Source organism: Emydura macquarii, unplaced genomic scaffold, assembly GCF_026122565.2.
Source record: "Emydura macquarii macquarii isolate MOO-44397 ecotype Brisbane River unplaced genomic scaffold, CSIRO-AGI_Emac_v2 contig_3603, whole genome shotgun sequence".
NCBI lineage: Eukaryota > Metazoa > Chordata > Testudines > Chelidae > Emydura > Emydura macquarii.
This window is the reverse complement of record NW_027133740.1, coordinates 10,312,534-10,336,586: the sequence shown is the minus strand read 5'-3', so window position 1 is coordinate 10,336,586 and position 24,053 is coordinate 10,312,534. Positions and strand designations below refer to the sequence as shown.

Genomic DNA, 24,053 nt, shown 5'->3' with positions numbered 1-24,053 from the left:
CATGTAGGAAAAGAAGGGTCTGGGAAAAAAAAAAAAGAAATTGGCCAGAGACATCTCTACACCCTCGCAATCCCTGGATGCCTTGGGACTATGGGCAGTTAATGTAGTTTAGAGCAACCTAGAGGCTGCTGTACCTTACATCATGGACCAGACTGGCAACTGGAAGGCCTCAGAGCACCAGGGGGAGGAGGTGGCATAAAACTGGTTTAAAGCAACCTTTGGCCCTCTGGCTTGGTCCAAAAAGAGAATGTATCCCATAATATTTATTCATTTCACATATTGACCACGGGTACAGAAATGACATCTGACTTCAAAGACCCATGTTGAATTGCAATATTTTATTCAAAATGTGTTTATAATAAGGGAGTGTGCTGAACCTCTTTTTGCCATCGAATAGGGTGGATTCATTGTCTTCATATGTTTTCCAGATGTCAGCTTCTAACAGAAACTGGCAGCTCATAGTGATCAAAATACAATTACGTAACTGATCTGTTTTATTTAAAATTGAAAGAGATACTTTTTAGTTGCGGTTGGACAACCTGGAGATAGGTGGAAGAGATATTGTTCGGTAGCCATAGCCCCGCAGGATTAGCGGTATGAGGTATAATATATCCAAGGACTCAAGGGCGTGATTATCTCAGGATAATACACCCTTTAGGATTTTAAATTGCATCCACAGCGATCAAACCTGTTACCATAGCATTTATTTTAACGCACAGATAAATTTGTAGTTCTTGTTTATATAGCTCATCCTCTGGAGGCACTAATATGATTTCCTTTAAAACTCGAGTTAATGAGAAAATAATGGAGAATTGTAGATATAAGCAAATTTTTTCATTGTCACTGTCATCATCTCTTATACAGCCAGAGGGTTCTCTGAAAATATAAGTTGGATTTATTTTATGTACTGTGAAACTTTTAACAATCTTTCTTTACACCAAGCTTTCTGATTTCAGCCTGAAGCCAAAAAACTTACTGTCTAAACAGATTTCTACATCAGTATATCATCCATAAGTCTTACCTTATCCCTAATAGGAAGCTTAAAATTGTAACTCTTAAAACTTCATCTTGGCAAAATATATTCTCATTTTATTGGCTTTCCAGGGCTGAAGTCACTGATGAGATACTGTATGTGACCAGGAAATAGGGATTGCATATCAGCTGCTGAGTGTAGTGAACTGTGTAATGAAGCCATGTTTGTTTACTTTTCTTTGTATACAGCGTGGCAGTGAATCTCCAGACATTTTCAGCTGTTTGGTGATTGCTTTTTACTTTGTCATTTATCCTAAACCCTTTGGAACAATAGGTGAACTCTTTTCTCCTGGAATTTCACTCAGCTTCATGTAAATGCAAGATGTTGATATAAGTGGGTCTGATAGGAGTTGGCTCCACACAGCAGTGATCCATTTCATCTGGGAAATAGTTTAATTTTTAAAATATATATATTTTAAACAGGCAACTATAGGGATTTGGGTTCCTGACATTCCAAGCTCCATTAACATTGTACTTCTCTATCTCTACATGATTGGCTTGGGCATATACAGTAACGCAAGAATTTTCATTGCATTCCCACTGAAAAGTGGTAGGTATGGAAATACCTGCTATCCCTCGGTGAGACTGACCCTTTTAGGAATAGCCCTGCCTTGAGGGCAGGATGGAAGTATTTTGTCCCAGAGCATCTGCCTCTCAAAGCGACTTGGTTGACAAGGGAGTGCACAAATTGCAATATCTCTTTAAGGGATGCAGACTACTCTTCTCCTAGGTGGCTATTGGCTGAGCTGATGGCTAAGGAGCCTGGAGCCTAGAGTGGATGCCCTTGCTGGCCCACGGAGAGGGAATAAATATGCAGTTGCCCTGAAATATGACATATATGGGGCAGGTGTGTGGATTTGTAACAGTGTGAGTTGCATAAATGCCAACAGTAATGAAAGCAAGTATCCGAGAGGGGTGTATACGGTAGGAAGGTAGAGCCATGGAACTGGCTAGACTTCGCCCCTCACTGACCAGTTTGGCAGTTAGGGGAGTGGTCTCTTTTTGCCTTATATGGCTAGTGCAGAGTTCCTTGCCTCTGCTGCCTGTCTGCACACTTAGCTAAAGACCAGAGAAAATCTAGCCTCCTATATCTTTCTACTCGTTCTATAGTAACTTTATGAGCTAGGCGAAACCTTGTTATGGGTTGACTTCAAACTCCATTGAGACTGATAGATGTGAATTCTAACATAACTGTAAGCATAAGCCCCTACCTGAGACAAAAGGAGAATGTTAACCCACTGAGGAACTTTTGCAGAGTATTGTTATGGGTGTGTGTGTGTGTGTGAGAGAGAGAGTGAGTGAAGGCAGAATGGACAAATTGGGAAAGAAAGAGAGAAAGACAGCCGGAGGGAGCAGCTAAAATCATGGTGGCTGAAGCTGGGAGAACTCAAGGGTAGAGGCTGAAAGGAGTGCTCTTGGTGCTGTGAACAAAAGAAACTTGTTTCTTGTTGTTTGATTCCTTCTGTATGCAGAGTCACAGGACTTTTTACATTCTTTGTGACTAAATAGATCTGCATCAAAGAAATACCTGACTATCACCAATTTCTCCACCTAATTGGAACAACCTACTAGGATCCTGAATTTTTGGCTAGCCACTCAAGTCAAAAGGGGCAAAATGATATTCATGTAACTTGTTGGAATAGAAGGACTAACTCTGATATCACTGAAGTCAATGAGAGTTTTGCCATAGGCTTGAACTGGAGCAGGATCATGCGTTAGCTATGTACTTTCTTCCAAAGTAGTCAGGTTGCACTATGTTTAAGAAAGTAGCATAGATTATGTTTTGCATATTGCAATAAACCTGAGTGAGAGATCAGTGTTGCTGGTGGGCGAATGAAAAACCTTAGGGTATGTCTGCACTGTGTTTTACAACCTGCGGCAGTGAGTCCCAGAGTCCAGGTCTACAGACCAGGCCTTGTGCGATGGCGCTATAAATAGCAGTGTAGCCGTTGTGACTTGGGCTGGAGCTCGGTCTCTGAAACCCACCCCGCTCCCCAGGCTTCAGATCCAGAGCTCCAGCCTGAGCCCAAACATTGACACAGTGGTTTTTAGTGCCAGAACTCAAGCCCCACGAGCCTTAGCCTACAGACCTGGGCTTTGAGAGTCACTACTGCAGGTTTTAAAAAGCAGTGCAAACGTACCTTAGAGGAGCTAACCAAAACACCAGTTGTGCCTGCTGTCGAGGGTGTCTGCCCTGCAAGAGTCCAGACAACAGGCAGTCTCAGATTCTTACTGGGCTCATTATTACTCATAGACACATTGCAGTTGCCTTCCAGCCCTATGATTCTATCACTGAACTCCATAGTGTCATATCCACTTACACCAGAGTTAAAGTTTTGCTTAGATAGCTCAGCAAGAAAGAAATGCAGTGGATATGGGGCAGTGCAAGTGTTGAGAGAGTTGCAGATAGGAGACCTAAGAATGATGAGATGCCATGTTAGCCATCACCAGTTTAATGTGCCTTCCAGTAATCCTGTCTTGCCTTCCATTGTTTCACACCCCCGTAACCCTGCTGCTTATGATTCTCCTAGTTCTTTCCATCACTGTTCCCTTTGTCTCCCACTTCAGGCCTTCTTCCAACTTGCCTCTTTACTTGAAGGAATTCCCAGTCCTCTTTGCCTCGCACCCTCCTTTAACCTCACTCAGAAGTCCTCCTTATGACCTACTTCTTTCCAGAGCTGTCCAGTATTCACCCGGGAATTCTCCATCTCTTGTTGCGTCTGAATTGTTTGAAGTGTACCTGGTTCCATGCTGTGATCAAGTTAGACTGTAAACTCCTAAGGGCAGGGATCTCGTCTTTGTTTGGGTTTGTAAAGTATTGTGTTCATATAAGGCACACTATAAATAACTGAAACAATAATGATAATGAGCAGGTGTAGCACTCGAGGTTTTCTAGAAGGCATCTTCTGCTGCCGGTATTAAATCAAGACAGTTAGTTTGAGTCCATATCTAAGTATTACTCCTGCTTTGTTCTTGTAACAGTTATAGGAGGGTATGGACAAAGTGACTGATCCATTAGCATTTTATCTTTCTCATTCAAATTGTGCCTTGCACTTATGTCGGTATGTGCAATGGGAGCCTTCCTCCAACTTGTATGGGCTCAGAGTAAGAATCAGTCACAACTAGCGCTCTTTGAAGCTCAGGGACTGCTCCTTCACTACTCCCAGACAGAGGAGGCTGGGTCAGAGCTCTACCCCCTTATGCAGCAGCAAGCAAAGCTGGCCAGCTGCAGGGAGTGGAGAAACTGCGCTTCCTGAACAGGTGCAGCAGTAGGCACCTTGCCTCTACCTCCTGATGCTCCATCATGCCTATTCTGGTGTAGCAAGAAAGCCTCCTGATACTTCTGCTAGGATTGCGCAGCTCTTCACTGCCCCTAGTGCAGGACTGTGACTCACAGGCACATCTGAGGACACAGAACTCCTGCTCCTATTGAAGTATAACCCATTGACTGGGCTAACTAAAATTTAGATAATCTAAGAAACAGGCTGTGAATATTAAAAGGCCAGCACAGAAGATTTAATAAAAGGCCAAACTTAATGATTTTTCTAATTCCTAAAGGCCCTGATGAACGGACCAGAATGTGAGCTTTCCTAGTCACATCGCTGCCACCAGAATGTCTTGTTACTGCTAACACTTGCAATGCTAAATATCCTGTTCTACAGCAGCATTTTTGCTAATGCCATGTATTTGCCACAGTTGGAATCAGACACAGCCTACGCCTTTGGGATCTGATTGGGAAACCCATTCAAATTTTCCTTCTGACAGATTTCCTTTGAATGAGTTTATATTTCAAATTGCCTTTGGGATAAGAATTATATTTGGAATAATCTCAGGGGATCAGATTATGGAGTTTTAAGCATAATGCTGGACTCCTAGAGAAAAGCAGTACTTAAGCTACTTTATACAAATACAGGACAAATATATTACCAGGGTTTTTTTTAACTCTGCTTGGTGTGGAAGAATTTTCATAACCTAGCAATAAAATAGAACCCGAATTCAATCTTCAGATTTTATCTAATCTATCTACCAACCCTATCTAATATGTGCATCTCTAGTGAACACATCACTGTAGCACCTGGTCTTCAATAATTATTAATTACAGTTGATGTTAAGATTCAAAAAGCTTTACCTGTTACTATACAAATAGTCAACGTTACGTGTCAAAATATAAAAAAGTAACTATACTTACTTTAATTATTTCTCAAGTAGTATTTGTCTTACTTTGCCTAGCTGTAAATTTCAATATTATGGGTGCAAATATTTTTTCATCAGTTTGTTTGTGTACAATGAAATCTACATTTATTGACATTTAACAATAAAAATATAATCCATCCAAGACCATGTATAGACAGGGATTATTGCTGGAGTTGTATGAAAACTTATTTGCTGTCCCTCCAAACCTTTTTTCTCTTCAAATTTACATGTGGCTCACAGCCCCTGAATTCTGCTTTCAGTTCTGGTGTTCAATGGCCTGACCAAAGCCCACTAGAGTCACCGGAGTCTTCTCATTGACACTAATGGGTTTTGGGTTAGGTTCTAAGCCTCAGTTCTGCAGTTGATTCAGGTTGGTCAGGCCCCTGCACCCACATGAAGTCCTATAGATTTCAAGGGGGATTCTCTTGAATGAAGTCAACTAGCAGAAGTGAGGCCTTAACGATTAAGTTGAAATCAATGGACTTAAGCCCATGCTTAAATGCATTGCTGAATTGGGGGGACTATAACAAGTCATTTTGTGGTTCAGCCTCAGAATATGGACGCTGTTTTTGAAACCATTTTGAGAGTATATATGAAACGTGGAGACATTTGAAAAAAGAACAGTCTGATTATGGTAACAACCTGTTTTACGATAGGAAGGCCAGCATGACTAACAGACTGGCTTTAGACAGAGAAAGGATATTAAATTTGCAAGTTTATAGAAAGGCTAAGTCTGTGTTTCTCAATCTTTTCAGACTGGTGACCCTGTATACAAAGCAAAATATTTTCATGACTCCTTACCTTTATTATAAAGAGTAAAAAATGTATCAATGATCGCAATGATAAGCTTATATAATTTATTTGTGTGAGAGGTTGACATATATAGAATACTTGACCTTGGAGGGAAAAGGTGTGTGGGGAGTGGGAAAGCTGGATTTTCTATGCTTTACATTGTAATACAATTTTCAATGCCTTGTAATCCCTCTGATTACTTTTCATGATTGTTGTTGAGGGTTGCAATCCTCTGGTTGAGAAACACTGTACTAAGTAAATGAAATTTGGCTTACTGTATGAAGAATTTGCTCCAAGAGAGTGATCTTTTTCATCTTTCATTCTGGAAAGACATTATTATTAGAGCAAAACAATACTCAAATCAATGATGGAAGAAACCCAGGGTAAAATCTCACACCTTTGTAATCAACAGGATATTTGATATTGGTTTCAATGGGGTCAGGATTTTGCCTCCAGTTTTGAGAGTTTGCATACGTGTGTTAATAATATAATAATAATAATTATTAAAACTATTATAATTAGTATAATAATACCAGCTACATGTGGTAATATCATTCGTGTGGTAAACATGTGATAAATTGCATTTGCAATGAATGAATCACCTGTACTCTGCCAACTAACACCTTTCCACTGAAATGATTGCTGACCTTCCAGATTTTTTCCAGAAATTTTCATAAAGTTTCTATACATATATATTTTTAAACTACTCACCACAAAAATGTTTCCTGCTTTCACACCAACTATGGAATTGAGCCTCAAAAATATCTCTGAAACCATCATGCCTAGAAATGGGTGCTTTATACAACTGGAAAGCAGATAATAATCCCACTTTTTCTGTGGTACAAGGGTTGTAATTCTTTCCTTAGGAATGTCATAAAATAGCAGACTCAAAATTCATTATCTCCTGATATACGAGGTATCTCTTTTATATCCTCTTTAGAAGTTTCTAAATTGTATTAATTATATATATATTTTCTCTTCCAAGGCCAGTAGAGTTGGATTTTATGTTTCAAAGGCAGACTGGTTTTACAAGTGGATGGATACAAAAATAATTCAGATAGATTTTTTTTAAACTCTCAAACCTATCTACAATTGTAACACATGTGGCATAAATCAAATATATCATGTTGTGTAATAGACGTTCAACTAGATCCTATTTGAGCTAATAGGAATAACACACTTATGACTTTCCCAGAATAAACATGTTCCAATCATATTGATAAAATCTTCATACCACACCATCATGTATTTTACACACACAACACTTGTATGCACCCATGCATACAGTATTTCTTGGGTAATGGCAGAAAGAGCAATGCTTTCAAATGGAGGAACAGCAAATAATGAGGTAGTGGATATAGAAAGCTTTGAGTTATATAAATACATGGGCAAATACATGTTGATTGCTGCTCCATGCTGATAAATGTAGCCTATCGAAATCTTGGAGAAGGGGAAATGTGTGCTAAATGGAATGGTGCTGCAGAATACTAACCAGGAAAGAGATTTCAGCATTATTGTAGGGAAATCCCCAAAGTCTTTTCTGTGCTACTTCAATATGCAGCTGTAGTGTGCACAAGGCAAACAGGATGCTATGTGAAAAAATAAATATCATTCGAAGGAGATAGTAACAGGGGCTAATAGGTCTTACAGCCAAATTCAACCCTGTGTAACTTGACTGATACAGCAGGGATAAATGACATGAAATATTGCCATTAGGATAATAATCCATATACCATTGAATAGTGTTAATCTAATACAAAATTTGGTGAATTTGATTTTTTGTTCACTGAATTTTTGAAAACTAGTCGTGTTTTGTAAATATATTTTGTATTTAAAAATATATCATGAGTAAATATTTAACAGTCTACAGATGAATTGTGAAGTATCCAGCAATGATATTAAATATTGGTATTCAAGCATAGAAAATGGTCATTCAAGGTATATGGTATATGATCTAATTGAATGAGTGAAATTTTTAAACAAGAAAATACCAAAGGACAAATAATGCACTTCCAGTAGAAATTTTTAATTTTGAACAAACATTTCATGAATACAGTGCAGCCACCCAAGTATTTACAAGTACTGAATATTATGACCTCACAAATAGGAGCAAATAAATTTGAGCTGTGTATTCTCAAATATAGTTTTGAAGTTGATGTTTTTCATTATTTGGCTGCATCTAGTTACTGTGCTTTGAGAGAAAAAAGAATCTCTTGAGGATTCTTCAGGCATATGGAAAAAGAGTAAATAAGATAATATTAGATCCTAATGTTTCCATCAAAAAGGAAGTCCTAAATTTCAAAATGTAACTAGATCTGGTCAGAAAATGTTTAAAATGTTAAAAATATCTTGAATCTTTTCCCATGAAATGTTTTCTGTTTTCTAGCTATGATGAACCTCTGACTTTTTAAGTTATTTTAAAGAGGATTTATGAAACTGAAATTCTGTATAGCACTAAAGAACACATTCAAAGGAAGACCTAGTCCAGTGACTAGGTTCTAGTCTAGGACTTTGGAGTCTTAGATTCAGTCCCTTGCTCCACCACACACTTCCTATATGAGCCTTAGTCTCCATATGCCTCAATTTTCCATCTGTAAAATGGGGATAATAACATTTCCCTATGTCATGTAAAACTGTGTGGTGCTCAGATACTACAGTAATGGGGGTCATATAAGTATTAAGATATATGTAGATATAGTTATAAAATATGGATTAGAGAGTTGTGGATGCTCAAACAAATTAGTTTTAGCAACAGCATTTTACCATTTTACACAAAGATTACTAGATTAAAACTGAAGTCAGATTGAAAACTTGTGGAATAAGCACTCTTTACAATAAAAAACCCCACAAACCCTCACCTGACAGGTTCTCCACACTGGTGAGACTGAATGTAAGAGTTATAATTATGATATTTACAAACAAGCTGGCTCCAACAGAATGTCAGTGTCGGAGCAGGTATATTCTAATGGAAATGGTCTAAGTAATGATGCTTTTCTTTACTGTCCCTACTGATCCCTAGTCTACAAAACTGAACTAAATGAAAATGTAAAACAGGGATTTGATTTTCTGTTCCTGCCTAAGCTACACATTTCACTCCCAATTTAGAAAGGCATGGATTAAATAATAAATAGATATAGGCTCAAGCAAGAACCTCAAATCCATACAGCCCCACAACTTTTGTGGCAATTGAAATCTGGATCTGAATCTGGATCCACATTTTTCAACATCTCTATCAAATATCTCTTTCCTACCCTGCCTGCAGCAAAATGAAACCCTGATTTTTACTGGTATGTTTATTTATAGTAACACAGAGAGGCATTGAAAAATCTCAAATTGCCTGTTATCTTATGATTTTTTTCAGCTTATTATACACCAGATTCATATGATAACATTGTGAGAAAAACAGGCAGGACCAGAAAAGAATGCTTTCAGACATCAGTACCCAGACCTATTGAAAGGCAGGGATCTTCTGAATTCATAGAAGCAAACTGAATAGTTGCAACACCTTAATAAGGTCACAGAATGGAGTACCAAAAATTCACTTAAAGTAGGAGAGTATATGTATTTGAAATGATGATGGGTTTCTGAACCAATGAGTGAACAGAGAAATAAGCAAACAAATGTAGACCAATTGTAGGACATATGGAATCACAACTGTTCTTAAACAGGAGATATTAATTAAACAAAACAATTACAATTACAGTCACAAACTAACATACTTCCACACTACTTGAATTCCAGCTTTCTCTTCTTTATTTACCAGGAATCACACCCTGCCTGGAATTCTAAACAGTGCAGAGAGACATCTAATGGTTGGATACTATATTACAAGTAAATATATCATGTCATTACAGAAAGAATTTTTCTCCCTCACAGGCATAGTTCATGTTCATGAGAAATTCTAAATTGTATACAAAAATTGTCCAGCTTTTATCCCTAAGGGAAGAACTGAAGTGTTTTGGGAGCATTTAAGAGAAACTAGCATGTTAATGGAGTTTATTCTTTAAACACCTTTATTCCCTGTGATAACAGATAGTTAAGAAGCTAGTATATTGCCAAGTGGTTTCCAAGGTTACAGTTTGGGGGAAATGTTTTTGTTGCAAGTTGTCTGAAACATTAAGTTAATGTGTTTGAGAGAAATGGGAAGGGAGAAAGCTTGATCCTACAACTGTTACCCATTTGAGTAATCCCTGTTGGCTTCAGTGCTCTTCAGTGTGAATTCTCACATTTATATGAATTACCTAAATGTGAATAAGTGATGCATATTGGCACAGAGAATGATAGACAGATTCCAAACATTGCCACTTATCTCTCATGGATAGTTCTATTGTCCCCTTTAGTGCAAAAAAGCACCAAGAATGCACACAAGCATGCGCAGAAACACATCCGTGGCTCATTCAAAGGCTGCTGCTCCTGCTCCCCCTGAATCCCATGTCTGATGAGTCATAGTGCAGGGATGTGGAAGAAATGCATGCAGAGCAACAAGCACAAGGGCTGCCACACATACCAAGGCAGGACCAAGGGGTCCCAGGAGAGAAGTACTTAAGAGCTGCATGCAGCAACAAATGCAATGCAGATGCCTAACAAAAGCTATTTTCCTGCCTTCCACTGCACATGCTCAAGTCACAGTTTGCATTGCTAGGTTCTTTTAGGCAGCCTCTGTCAGCTTTCACATATGCTCCTGCAATACTCTATGTAGAGCAGTCATTGCTAGAAGGAGCAGTCTGGAGATTGTCTTTTGGCCACACCCTCCTTTTGGGTTGCCAAACCCACTGCAGTCATGTTCACTTCTGTGCACTCAGAAGCAACACAACAGAGATATGGTTTCTATGTAAATTATTCCTCCTCAGTGACCAGAATGTATACGTTATATGTTCTTTCCTCCCTTCTACACTGCACATTTAATGGGCAACTCATCCCTTGCTTCTGCCCATCCCCCTCTTCACTAAAGGGAAAAGACAGGTTCCAAAAAGCTCTACAGCAGAGGAATGCTCCGTAATTATCAGACCTCCATAAAACAGAAGCGATGTCAGTCAGACGACAGCAGCAGTGAGCGATCTGTCCATGTTATGCATTCTCTCCTATGGCAAACATTGTGCCTAGTGGCTGCAAAATCCAGGAGCAAACTGTGTTTGTAAGAGAGTAGACCACTTGGCAGCGGGGTGCAGTCAGTTTGTGAGTTAATGGAGACGGTGTCCACTGCAATACAGGAGATGGGTATTGGTGAGGACTACGGAGGGAACCAGTGGTGAACCAGATAGTGCAGTGAGAGCCACTACAAAATAGCTGAAAGGCCACTCATTCACAGCTAGTGCTGTGGTCACAGCATCATGATCTTGGGCACCAACCATGGCACATAAATTCAGCAGTGTTGCTGGATAACAGAAATACACATAAGGACACAAGCGCGGCAGGCAGCTTTGCAGAACACATTCCTGACAAGACAATGAGCTGAGTTCCTGTAGAACCGGCAAGGTCAGATGTGCAGCTTTACTGTAGGCTGGACCAGGTCCACTCTTTACAGCAGATCGTACACAGGGTCAGAAAGAGAACTTAATGCACGGTCTATTTGTCCCTCAGTAGCCCTCTGTTGTCTTTGATCATGCTCACCTTGGTATCAAAGCACCAGTCCCAGATCAGGATGCACATCTCTCAGTGCTTACCTGGGACACAGCAATGCTGCAGATTCAGTGTACTTTGCACGCTTTGCATAACACCTGCTCTTTTCCAGTGCAGTGTGCCAGACGATAATGGAGATGACTGGGCCCTATATTTTCTTATCAAATTAGTGCCCTATAAACATAGGCCTAAAATCTAGAAAATCCTGAGTTCTAATCCTGGATCTAACAGTGACTTCCTCCATTATTTTAGGTGAGTCACAATTTCTCTGCCTCAGTCTTCCCATCTGTAGAGTATGGACAATAATACCTGCCTCACAGAGGATTAATAGACTAAAGCTTGCAGAGTACTTAGAAGATTTAAAAGCTTTCTATGAATGCTAAGTGTTGTTATTACCTGATTCTTCTTGACTTCCCTGTTGCTAGTGTACCTTAAGGCTGTATTTGTTCAATCCTGACAGGGAAACCAGTGGGACACACTCATAAAAGTCATGGATAGTTTGTAAAATGAGTTATAAAGACCCAGAGAGACATAAATATTAAAGATATTGAATAACAAATCCCCAGCACTTTAATCAAGGCACAACAATTGATATTTTAAAAAAAAATCTGACATTTTTAATCTCTTTTTTAAACCCTCATTCTTAATGAGGGATAATGCTGGATTGAAGAGGGCCAAAGAGATTTATTGATACAAACTCAGAGACATCAGTGTAAATCAGGACAGTGGAGAAGAATGTCGCTGCTGGTTTATGTTTTCTTCCCGCAAAACGATGGGGATGAATGAACGGGTGTCTGAATGAATGACTGAATAGATGAATGAATGAAAGAATGAATACAGAATCAAATAACTACATTAAAATAAATTGCCAGCTTGTTGGGTTGGCATAGCAAGGGAACAAACTCTTCAGGGTCTTGCTATAAAAAACAGTCAACAATGTCCCCATTTTTAATATAAATTAAAAGCCGCTTTGCCCAATCCCTCTGAGTGTTTAACTTATACTGAAGGTCAAAAGCAGATTTTCATTTGGAAAGGCTGCGGGATCTGGCCTGCGGTGCTATCAAATATATGCTATTTTATGGCTTAATTATTAAAAATCAAAACAAAACAAACCAACCAAAACAAAAAACCCAACTGCCAGATTATCTGAATACTACATTTATGAACCACACCACCATGTACATTAATATTCATTCTGCCTGTGTTATCTCCAGGGCCGGCTCAGACAAGCTGACAACCTGCAAATACAAGGAGCCCTGGTTTGATATGTGTGTGCACGCATGCATGCGTGTGTGCAGGTGGGGGGAGTGGTGCCCTACCAGGGACAGTTTGCAATGCTAGTGTGATGTTTACTGTGCACGCCTCACTGCTGCATGGTGTGGAGTTCCAGCTGCTGTGAGCTGACAAAGCTCTGTGGTAAAAATAGCTTACGCCATTTGGGAAATCAGGATGTCTTCTCATTTATCACAGCCCTGGCTAGCCTAGGGCACATTGAAGGTTCCCCTTCCTCCTGTCTAACAGGATCCTCTGGTCCCACCTGGAACACACCCATGAGCTTTGGATGTATTTCCTGGACTGCTCCTCTAAGTCCCATCAGGACTGAATCTCCCCCTCCAGGCCCCATGCTAGTGTGTCAGAGCAGTTTGCAGCAAATGGGACAGGATTGCTGAGCAGTGAAACTTTTGCCTTGCAGCTGCAGGAGCCCAAATAAATGGCTTTGCAGGGGGCCTCAGAATTGCTTGAAGCAGGTCTGTTCTATTCTATTCTACTTATTTCATACAATATAAATACACTACATAGTCTTTCAATGGAGGATGGCAACCCACTTTACAAACATGAATTCATTACACCTCACAACAAACCTGTAAGAAAAGCATTATCATCCCTACTGTATAGCTGGGAAAACAGAGTACAGAGCAATCAAGCCACTTGTCCAAAGACAGTGGCAGAGTTGGGAACAGAATGCAGGAGATCTGATTATCTACCAACACAATATGGGACTAATTCTCCTTTCACTTACACTGGTACAATCAGAGTGACTCTACTGAAGCAGGTGAGAGAAGAATCTGACCCCTATATGCCAAATTCTCTGTTGGTGTAAATGGGGGCATCAGAATTTGGCCCTACATCTATATCTTTCTAAATATTCTTGGAAAATTCTGCTTACTCGGGGCAAAATTTTTTTGATCAGTGAGTCAAATATCTTCAGTTTTCTCATTATTTCCAATCATCATAGTAAAAGGCAGACGAACAGAGTTTGTGCCTGGGCTGGAAAATGTTCATAACAATTTTACATGGCTGCTCTACAGATATATGCACTACATATGAATGCAACATTTAATTTTCATTCATTTGAAAATTACCATTCTTATATTACCATGCTTTAGCTTCTACTCTGCGTGGACAAACAACTGCACCCGCATGGATCTGATTATAGGATCAGGTCCATATCAGTAAGTACCCATTTTAAATTTTTAATCAGTACAGCATATAATACACAAGTGTGAAGTTCTCACTCTGGGGAAGGAAGGGGAAATACTGTGGACAGAAATCTTGTTTGTAGACACTGATGGTTGTAGGTTGTTCTTCACAGGATTTAAGATATTTAAAGAACACACCACATGCCCTTTGCTTGCTGCTACCTACAGACACTGCATTTCTGCCTCCTCAAAAACAATTTGATTGCTTTTGGAGAGAGCATGGTGAGCTAAGCATGGGTTTTTATGAAAACCATCTCTTTTTGACTTTCCTGATCTTATGAGCCGAAGGTCACTAGCATGCCCATTTTGTTCTCAATCACTTTTGTATGTGTAATAATACTGGTAAAACCTGGCATAATGAATCACAGCAAAGAAAATTCATCCTGAAACTTTTTGGGGTTAGCAGATATTACTAGTATCAATAAGTGAGCCCAACCAAGGTCAGTGACAATCTAAGGGCTGTGTATGTTCTTTTGTTATATAAGAGCTAGGTCTTATTATTATTATTTTTTAATATGGCACAAGGTTGGTAGACAGGTGTTCACATCACAGACCACTACCACATTTATTAGTGTAGGCAATTTCATCATACAGATCAATGACTTCAATGGGCCTGGTGATCAAACTAGTCTTCCATCCTTTAGTAATGGACACTCCAAATCAAGAGTGGGGCAGTGCAGTTTCTAGGGCTGCCAGTGTGACTCCTTTCATGAATTCACACACACTCACAAATACACGTTAGTGCGTGCACATGCGCACACAGTGTTTTTTTGAGGGAAAAAGATACATTAAAGAAGTTTAATAAAATACAAAGAAGATACTGTAGATTTTTTATGATTAACATGTCCAGAATAGTTATTGGTGCTGATGCTTCTATTTTCAGAATAGATTAACACCAAGTTATTGTTAGGCATTTGGACCACAGTCCCCAAAAACTCATTCAAACCTTTAAATCTTTACGTATAAATGGTCACACTAGTATAATGCAAATTTGCACATACAAAATGTATAGTTAAATGCCTACATTATATATCTATTCTTCCCTTGCAGAAACATGTTTCGCTACCCAGTTTTCAATGATAAAATTTCAGGTGCAATTTTAGAGGCTGTTTTTTTCCTTTAAATCTGTTTGTTTGTTTATTAGTTTACTACTACTAATGGATAGGTGTATTATTGGCTGTCATCACTGCACATATTTTCATTCTATTATACTAGCTTTTTCCCTATGTGTCTCCATTTGTATTTTTGAGTAGATTTTTTTATACACAAACTATTCTCTCTGGGGGCAAAATATAGAAGAGAGATATTCCGGGATGTAAAAGAGAAAAATAAGGAGTGCATTATGGAATATCTATATGAGATGTACAGATAGCAAACCACCGTATATTCTCTTGGTACTTGAGCCACGCAACTTATGTAACTGCTTTCAGCAGGCTCAGTAACTGCTAAAAGCAGGTGTTTATTCTGAAAAGGCAGCAATGCTTTTCTGTCATGTCGTATTAAGTCACTTATGACGCATCATGTTATATTGCACCACGTCACATTAGTGCATATGGCGAAGAAGCCAAAACAGAGTAACATGATGTGACAGACAACATTTAGTAAAAATATTCACTTCTTTGGCTCAGATACTTGCTATCAGTTTGAATCAGAGCTTGTTGCCCAAAATGAAGCTGGCAGATTGAGGTTAATGGTTAAGTGTCTGTGGTTCACAAGCAACTATACCTGATGTAAATTTTGAAGTTTCTTGGCATGTACCTGGTATTTATCTTATTGTCGGTTATTTTACATCCTAATATCCTTTCTCTTTCAGTTTAACCCCTTCTAAACTTTTTCCTCCCCTCATTACTATAAGTAGATTGATCGTTTATTCTCAGTACCTTTTGCTAGTTTGACATAACACAAAAGTTCCTGACAAGGAATCAAGATCACATTTTGAGTCTGTTTATAAAGAAAATTACAGAGCACTGTTAAAGGACTGATGGGCTAATCCACAAAATCCAGATTTAAGGTTTTAACTGTGCTGCAGAATCTCTTCTTCATTGCAAGTCTGCCAGACTCCAAGTTTAAATAAGCACTCTTTATTTTGATGGAATCGCCTTAAGTGTTATTTTATATAAGAGTGAAGTTATTGTGAGCTACACAAAAACAAGTGCCTGGCAGCTGTGTGTTTATGTAGTCAGGAGGACTATTTTAGGAAACAATAAGTTTATCCTTCAAGTGTATATTTTACAGTGTAAGAAAGAATTTTTGATGGACTAAAAAAGAAATATTGAAACTTTTTTATTGCTATTTGGATTTTTGGAGCTATTTCATGATCATCTTTTTTTTTTTTTTTTTTTTTTTTTTTTTTTTTTTTTTTAAAGTTTATGAGTGAATGGAGCCTTCTCAAAATTGAGGGGCTAAGAGCACTTGCTGGAGTCAGGTTTAACCTAAGCAAGCGTTGAGCAAGTCTCACCATACAACTCTGTAAATACATCTCGGTTCTGACCTACCAGATCACTGCTAATCCACAGAGGGTCTCTCTTGAGCATATAGATGGACAGCTATATTAAACTGAGTGCTAGTATTATAATGTGTACTAATAGGAACTAGGATGAGAGGACACCACAGTCATTATCACCTGTGACTTAAGCAACATTTTAAACTCAGGTATCCAGAAGTAAATGGCTAGTGCACTAATCCATGGAGCAGCCTAACCCATGAAGTTAGTAATACATATAGATGCAGGGAAAAGCCACAAGTGCAGTAGATACCAGGATTAAGGTACTTCATGTTAGTTAAAGAAACAGAGAAGTGTACTGCCCTTATTGTTCTTTGGTAATTGTTACATTGACAGACCAGCATGAACTTGACAAACTCCACCCACCCACAAGGTAGACAGGGAGGACAGCATGGTCCTTTACCTCTGAAATACCTCTGACTCAAATGAACTCACTATTTATATGTTTACAGGATCAGAATCAGAAATGTTCTGTGGCAAAATCTCACTCAGTAGAGGGAAAGGAGAAAAGAGAGAGACCAGCAGGTGGGGGGCAGATATCATACTGCAAAACATTTGTATGGATTTGAAGACTATGTTGTCTGTAGAAGTTGTTGGAACCCAAGGAGGTAGGCCACGCTGCCATGATATAATCTAATATTTACTAGTAATTTCCTTATTTATATATATTATATTCTTCTGATTGACTAGTAATGCTCTGAAGATAAATGTAACCTTAATGAAAGGAATAAGATCAAATCCTATTGATAATGGCCAAGATTTCCAAAAGCTATTATTTTTATTATTTATTTGTATCATGATAGCACCTAGGAGCCCCAGTCATGGACCAGGCACTGTGGTAGGTGCTGTGCAAACACAGTCCTTGCTCCAAAGAACTTACAATTTAAGGAAAAGTGATTAATGATTTTGGGTGCCCAAACAGATACACCTTAAAGGGAACTGATTTTCAAAGGTGGGTGCTCAATACTTTCTGAAAATCAGTGGTGTCTCAAGTTGGACGTCCAAAATTAGAGGCACTCAGAATCACTACTCCCTTTTGAAAATCTCGGCCTCTCTCTTTTACTACCATTGTAAGAGACAATTTTATGTTTTTTGGGGAGGATATTAATGACTAAGGAATCAGCCTGCACTGTTGTTTCTGACAGAGGTTAACGGGTGGGCAGGGTTGAGAGCCTTCTCCTGACAGAGGCTGTGAATCCTGTACTCACCTTGATGTTGGGTTCCTTCATTTCTGTGGCATTTTTAAGGTAGAAATGTAAGGTTAAAGAGGAATATGTTGAGAGGGGGAATTTTGGACCACTCCCCTATAGAATTTACTGAAACCTGTTTGAAATCCAAACTTTTGGATGTTTACTTGCACTTGATATGAATGTATCTGAGGCTTTTTGGCCAAGAAATCAAACTGGAAATCTTACAAGCACAGGTTTTCCTCCTGAGAGATCCAGTATTTCCTGGCTTCAATCAGGTCACAAATATTGAGAGGAAAAGCTTTTCATGCAGTATTATCTTATTCCTCCATCTGATTTTAGTTGAAACCAATAAATGCAGAGGTAACATGAGAAACTGAAACAAATAAACAGGAATTGACTGAAATTATTTTGAACTTCTAAAATAGTTTCAAGTGCAAATAGAGTTTTGAATTATTAGTTTGGGTAAAATAGGAGCTAACCCAAACTGTTTGCACATCTATACAGAAGATATACATTGAACTCCTCATTAAGAAGATCTAATTTTGACTCTGATAGGCTCAGACTCATAAAACATACTACTGTCTCAAAGTCACCTGCATTTACTTTTCAAAAAAAGGACACTCTTCATGGTTCCTGAGAAAAAACTTCCAATTGCAGCATGAGTTAAATTGATGGATACTTTATGGACTGTATATTAAGGGTGTTCTCATTTATTCTCATAGGGCAAATTTGGCATAAGCACCCTTGTCCTCGATTGGATGGACAAGGTGGGGGAAAGAGAAAGAGGAAGAAAAGCATCCATAAAAAGATGAGAGGAGGGGTTGGGTATGGAGAGGAGGGGAAGAGAATTTTCTTTTGGATGAATACTGTTAATATTAGTCATCTTCCCTTTTCCTTTCCTCTCTTACTCTGTTCCTCCATTAAGCCTTCCACACCCACACAGGCTGGTTCTTTGCTTTCTCACCACGTATAGATGGACTTGTCCAGGCTGTTCTAACTCAATCAGGCACATCATTGTTTGCCCTGGATCTGAAGTTTGCAATGCAGATATCACAATGATGTATATAATAAAATAAGTAATAAATAGTCATGATAATTCTAATAATTAAGTGATGCATCAGATATAAACAGCATATAAACTGAAGCTATACTTTGGCTTCATAACGTGCCATGTTTTTTCTTTAATCTTCTTCCCTCACCTTTACCATCATTAGTAACTGACAAAGGACAGCTCGCCTGCTCCAGCAGGATTGTCCTCACTTCTCCTTGATTCAGGGCAGCGCTGAGGTATTATCCTGCCAAGGAGAGAAATGTGGTCATGTGGCACAGTGATATTCTCAGTTGTCTTGACTGTCAGAGAGTCGGGACCATCATAATTGTCACAGTCTTCTTTTCCCTTCTTTCTCAGGCTCCCTATCCTGAGCTGTGCCGCTCCGGTTTTTGAGACTCAAAAGCTGTTAACTGAGATCGATTTCCCATGTGCTAACATAATGAGATACTTGAATTATATGTTTATAAAAGTTGTAAATCAACATATATGCACACACATACACACACACACAATCAGCTGACACAAAATATACACCTTCAAAAGAAACAAATTAGTATAAAAATGGTATAAAGAATAAGACAATACACATCAAGTCAAACCTAACAAATATAGTTACAGATGAGTTATATTTATTAATGTCCATTCTATATAAACAGACTTTATTCATGTTTGATTTAAGGCCTGGCTTGACAGAGCCCTGGCTGGGATGATTTAGTTGGGGTTGGTCCTGCTTTGAGCAGGGGGTTTGACTAAATGACCTCCATCCCTAATATTCTATGATTCTATGATCTGCTAGACACTAGGCTTTGCAAAACTCACACATTCTGGTTCCCACGGTTTTGTGAACTAAAACTGGTAGCTGAGGTTCGACTTAGTTCACATCCCTTCAGTTCTGCATGGGGTTTCGGATTTGCATGAACCTGTAAATGGCAAGTGTAACTGGCCAGCCACTTCCTGAGCACTCCCTGTGGCCTAGCCTCTGCAGCACCCTGCCAGTCTCCTTCTCCTCTAGGCTCCTTAAGAACAATCCAAAAGATATAAGAAATTCCTCTGCTGGAGATCTACTTTGTTAAGTCCAAATACACTCAAAATAAAGTCTCTTCCACCCCGAGTCAAAATAAAATCTCTTCTGCCCAGACTCCAGCTGGGCCCAGTTCCTCCCTACATGAGGATCTGTTGACTGTAGTTCTCCATGGTCACTCCTCCATGAGAAGTGACACAGTCCTGTCCCAGGATGTGCAGATTCATAGAAGTTCCTGTCCCTAGAGAGGAGCCATTATCATCCCAGTCTGAAGCTGGGCCCAGCACCCGCTCTCCGAGGGATTGTCTCTGCCTACTTCAGTGGAGAAGACGCAAGGCCAGTCCTGCCCCCTATTTTAGCTTCTGGCTGTCTCCCCTGGTTATCCATAGACCTCTGTTTTGCTATCTCTCTCTGCCCAGAGGCTTCATTTAGTTGCATGGTCCTCTGTCACATGGCTTAATTCATTCTCTCCACCTGGAGAGGCAAGTCGGCTCTATCACAGATAGTCTGAGACCTATCTTCCTTTAAAGGGCCAGTCTCCCTGTGACAGTAAGTAAACTTGAAACAAATCCTTGCAAAACCCCATTTTGTATGAAACCATTTTGTTGCCACTTCTCCCTTCCTGCATCATTCCTTTTTCCCAACACCTATGGCAGGCACCTATGTTAGCTTGAGCAGCTTCCTGAAGATATGGTGGTGGCCTGGTAAGCTGCATCATTCCCCCAAAGAGGTGTCTTTAAGGTAAGAGGATCCTGGGGCCTGTTAGGGGGAAGCAGATTAGTGCAAGTACGAGAGAGTGGTGATGGAATTCTGCTTCAACTTGGCTCAGTGGAGGATGATTTTTTTTTTAACAGTTGTACTGTACAGCATCATAGGTGTGCATGATGCTTTACACGATAGCTGAGGCCCCCATCCCTGCTCTAAAGTGTTTACAGAAAACTGCTTTAGTGTCTTAAGGAATGTCTATTTCATGACTTTTAAGTGTCTAAGTCATTTTTTGAAAGGAGAGGAGAGGAGAAAACACTGGAGAAGATAATAACACCAGGAAAGGGGGACAGAGAGAGCAATCCCCAGAATAAAATTATGTGATTGTTTGGGTGCAGTCAACACATCGTTAATTCCTAGGATTTTGTTTGAACTGATTAAAAGGTCATGTTGTCACCCCCTTTATGGAGGCTCTGAGTGTATCTCCCCCCTCCCTCCGGACTACCATGGAGCGCCACTTCCCAGCCACATTCTAGCTGACCCCTATGCTTGGGTACGAATGTGCATTCCAGGTAAACCTCCCTGTATCCTCACTCCCTTCTTATTCACCTAAACAGAGCTAGCCACAATTTGGTCCTTAACTGAGTTCTTAGTGAGATGTCGAAATGCACATGTAAAAAACCCAAACCCTTATTATCTTCAGTTACACCAATCACTTCAATTGCCTTTGTGAAAATATTTCTGCCTATCTGTGTGTGCAGTTATTACTGGGCACCTTGCAGCTCGCTTTGAAAACTTAGCTCCACATGTGTCAACATTTTGAGAAAAGAGAATTGGAGTGAAAAGACTCCATTCTCTTCTCACTTACCTGATGAAAAATAATCGGAAGAAATTAAATAATTAATATTGAATGTAGCTGAGCAATTGCTAAGAAGTTTATTTAATAATTTCAGTTACTTCTTTTTTCTATTTTAGGAACAAAACAGGGACAAACGAAGGATATTCTTCTCAAGCAGCACAACACTTCTGTGGAGAGAGCTGAAGGAAATGCATTGTTTTGATTAGACTTTTTGCCATTAATAGGATGTTCAAAATAAACAAAAACACTTGATTCACAGTGCCTGTGGCTGTATCAGGTTAACACTGGCATGCTTCCACACTTGAGCTCATCTTTACTAATCAATCAGAAACACGCTTGCTGGCAAGAAAGGTCACATCTTTAATCACACATCAGCAACTTTTTGACAGCAAACAGGGTATCTGCATACAGCCTAATTTGGCCTCAATTACGTAGGTTTAATGCTCAACATACTGAAGATGATGGGTGCCAGACAGATAGATAGATCTGCTATGTGTCCCATAATTACCCCAGTTTATACTAAGTACTGTAAGTTACAGCAGAATTTATCCCATTCAGTTAAATTAGAGATCATGATATTATACCATTTGTAAACACATATTACTTGGGCTAAATTCAAGTTCATTGAATAAGAGGAGAATGAGATAAAATATAATGTATAGGTGGGCATTGGCCTGCTCTCCTTGGTCCAGGACAAAAGTGTTACTGTCCATATTGAAGCAAGATCCCAGTAAGCATGGCGCTAATGGAGGTGTTGTCTTTTGGATAATATATAAAAATAGGCCTTGATCTCTTTTGGTCACTGAAGAATCTATGACAAAGGCTGTTAGTCCCAGTCTTCTGACTAAAGTGCTTCTCAGGAAATTATAGTTACTATTTTCATTAATAGATTCTAAGGGACCACTCTGATCATCTAGTCAGATTCCTGTCTAATGAAGGCCCCAGAACTTCTCCAAAGTAATTCCTAAAACAGATCTTTTAGAAAAACGTCCAATCTTAATTTAAAAATTGCCAGTAATGGAGAATCCACCATGACCATGGTAAATTTTTCCAATGGTTAATTACTCTCACCGTTAAAAATGTGTGTCTTATTTCCAATCTGAATTTATCTAGCTTCAGTTTCCAGCCACTGGGTTGTATTATACCTTTATCTGCTGGATTGAAGAGCCCATTATCAAATTAAAGAGTTCATTATAGTTACTATCCTTCTATTCCTAAAAACTCTTCTGAGTGTTATTTCTGAACAGAATGGCAATGTATTTTATCAGTGTGTGAAGACAAACCTGTACATACATCATAGGGATCAAAATATTTAATAAATAAGAAATTCAATATATATATCAAGTTTTCCAGGCTAAATTCCATGATCCATGCATGGGCTTCCTCCTCTTTAGTTTCATCTGGCTCTTATCTCTACTGCAAATGAGAAAGAGAGGAGCAGCCGTGTTATGGGCTATAGATTTTGAAGCTATGCTGTGGGAGAAGAAAACATCTGTACCTCCTCAGGTGGGTGCTGTCACAGTATAGGGTATTTACCAGAGTCTATGTCAGAGGCAGGGAATGTGTGTGGCCAGAGTGCACTGCAGCTATCCTCAGCTAGTGGACAATTTCTTTGGGACTGTAGCTAGGTGTTATAGGTTAGGCTCCTTGAATGCCAGGGTTGGAGCTGGGGTAGAGTCAGGCAGAGAATCAGGGAGTCATAATTGGTTCTTGATAGGCTCTCCTCTATTTGCTGAGCAGGTATCAGTCACCTCAGAGAATCGGGCCCCTTCTTTACCCTGGGTGAAATCCTAGCCCTACTGGGTATGTCTACATTGCACACTAACCCTGGGCTTTGATTCAGGTTTGAGCCCAACCCTCCTTCCATCCACACCCAAATCAGTCGGACTCGGGTCAGCAAGCACTCATGACCAAGGACCCTGCTGGGAGTATGGGTCAGAGCCCGAGTCCTGCTCTGATTGGGATCTAAGCCCTGCCATTTTGCAGTGTGGATGCAGGTCAAGTCACAGACCTGAGTCAGAAAGTCTGCTGTATGGAAGCATGAGCTTGGCTGTGAGCCCTAGAGCCTAGTAAACTCAGGTTTAAAATGCAGTGTGGACCCTCAATCATGGGTTTAGAAACACTGAGTCCATAAACTCATATCCCACAGATCTGGGCGGAGTGTAGACAGACCCATTAAAGACAATGGTAAAACTCATATTGACTTTAATGGACTTATGATTTCACCTTCAGTCTCTTGGGTTGTGTACACTCTGCATTGTAAACCTGGGTCTGTGGGAACCAGGCTTGTGGCCTCAGTGTTTCCAATAAATCTTTGGTATGAAAAGAAGCTCACATTGCCTGTAGCTGCAGCACATATTGTGTGGCACGACACACACATAAGTGAGACTAATTTGAGTTCTGGGCATCATTAGCTTAATTAAACTGAACTTTTTGTCTCAAAAAACTTATTGTCATTGTCTTATTGTCATTGATATATATTGGGGGGATGGGGCAGATGACATAAGACAAAAGAAAATAATTCCCTAGTTCAAAATTAGTTGCCTAAGCTAAAAATATGATCAAATGATATCGACAGTATTTTATAAAGAGCTAAGAGGATAGAAG

The 24,053-nt window shown here is 39.4% G+C and overlaps 1 long non-coding RNA gene across 1 annotated transcript in view; it reads left to right on the top strand.

The window, feature by feature from the left end:
* The window catches only part of LOC137145704 (uncharacterized), a 50,501-nt gene extending 28,807 nt beyond the window's left edge, over positions 1 to 21,694 (top strand). The window contains exons 2-3 of the long non-coding RNA XR_010917735.1: positions 17,073 to 17,228; positions 21,563 to 21,694. This is a non-coding gene — a long non-coding RNA (uncharacterized lncRNA). The remainder of the gene's footprint in view (positions 1 to 17,072; positions 17,229 to 21,562) is intronic.
* Positions 21,695 to 24,053: the final 2,359 nt, after the last annotated feature.